A 1709-nucleotide genomic window follows, 5' to 3' on the forward strand; every position below is an offset into this window, starting at 1 on the left:
GGAGACCTTTCTGTGGTATTTAGGTTGTGCTTCAAGAGCAGCGCTGTATTCTGCAATAGCGCTAAATACGTAACCTCAAAGACGGGGAGGAGGAGGAGGAGGAGATGCTCCCTTAGCTTCTAACAGCATAGCGCGATAGTCGCTGCTTGCTTTGCTGACCTTGAGCTCCGGGTTTTGGAATGGTGGTAAAGCAATAGCCATACGATCTTTAAAGATTGTGCCGGTGGCTGCTGAGGGAGGGGGTGTTTTTTTTTTTTTTGAACGCTTGGAGCCCTTTCGCTGCTCTCCACCCACCCCCGTGCTGGCCAAAGGTGCCAGGAACATGCAATGGATACTTGTGTTCATCTCTCTGGCACGCTGCGGCTGCTGCCAGATGCCTGCTCCGTGTGGGGATTATCGGCCGTTTTACGCAGGGACATTGATCAGCTGCTTTTCTCGCAGGCACGCTCAGCTTGGTTTTCAGTGATTTGCTGTGAGTTCACATTGACTGAATAAGGACTGGTGCATCTTCGAGGGAGGGAGGGCGAACAGATCTGCCCACTGCTGCTCTTGTTCCCTGGGAGTTATCTTTAGCAGCTAGATTTAATCTAGGAGGTTTGGGACTGGATGCAGCGCTGGCCTGGGCCCTTTACCAATCACCAACACTGTTACAGAATGCTGCTGGGTCAGAATTGCAGCCCAAACCTGTTGGGTCTCATGGTGCACATGCTGCTTCCACTAGTTTAAGCTCATTTCCCGGGACTAGGAGCGTGCTTTGAATTTGCCTTGACTGCTCGGAATAAAACCCAAGTGAAGAGCAGATTCAGTGTGGAACTGTCTGCAGCAGCAAGGTGTTCGCTTTGCTCCCTACGTGAGAGTGAGATGGCCACATCTGTGGGTTTTTTTTTCCCTTTACTGCAGTTGCAGGAGGGGATAGGACAGGGAGTCTGTTTCATGGTATCTGGTCCATAGATGATGCAAAATTCATTCTGTATTAGCCACCAGATGGCAACCATATTTTTAGTCAGTATTGAGGTAGGTGGTAAAGGCTGAGCTCCATGGCCTGCTGGTGAAGGTATTGTATTTATTGGTGCTGCATGGAGCCAAGTGTAGCCTGCCAGGCCCTTCCCTGGCTTATCTGAACACATGCATGTTCTTTTCCTAGGGAGAGTTTTCCATAAATTTTTCTCAAGTGGAGAGTTAGTTCATTTCCTTGCTTATTCCCTGGTGGTGATTTGGAACAAGGACAAAAATAATCATCAAGATTTTAGCTGTGTATTGCAGGTGATTTGCACAATCTGAAATGAGTTGCTTGTCACTTTACACAGAAAAAAACATAGATGACATACAGCAAAAAAAGCTTGCTTAATGAATTAACAAATAATAGCCCCTTGAGCTGTTGCTATCCTAATGCAAACAAAACAACTTCACTCTCTGAGCTCTTAAAAAAGAAAAAAAATACATTGCTGGCTTCATCATTTGACTTGCCCCATTGTGCTGCTACAGCTTCATCTCCAATAATTGCTCTTTTGTGGAGTGCTAGGTGTTCTACCCTTGTCTCTAAGGCACGGACCTCCACTGAGGCAGATACATGACTGTTAACTTTCAGAAAGCTCCTGAGGAAAGATACAGCTGAATACGAAGTGATGGGAAGGCACCAATGATTGTGGCATTATGTAAGTGTTAGTCTTGTGGTATTTAGTTTTAAACTGTGATACTGTGTTCAGCAG

The 1709-nt window shown here is 46.3% G+C and overlaps 1 protein-coding gene across 5 annotated transcripts in view; it reads left to right on the forward strand.

Annotated features, from left to right (window-relative positions):
• Positions 1–1709, forward strand: part of BIN1 (bridging integrator 1) — a 95381-nt gene that overhangs the window by 413 nt on the left and 93259 nt on the right. The gene's annotated exons all lie outside the window — the stretch shown is intronic.

Source organism: Merops nubicus, unplaced genomic scaffold (genome assembly GCF_000691845.1).
Source record: "Merops nubicus isolate BGI_N331 unplaced genomic scaffold, ASM69184v1 scaffold653, whole genome shotgun sequence".
In the NCBI taxonomy this organism is placed as follows: domain Eukaryota; kingdom Metazoa; phylum Chordata; class Aves; order Coraciiformes; family Meropidae; genus Merops; species Merops nubicus.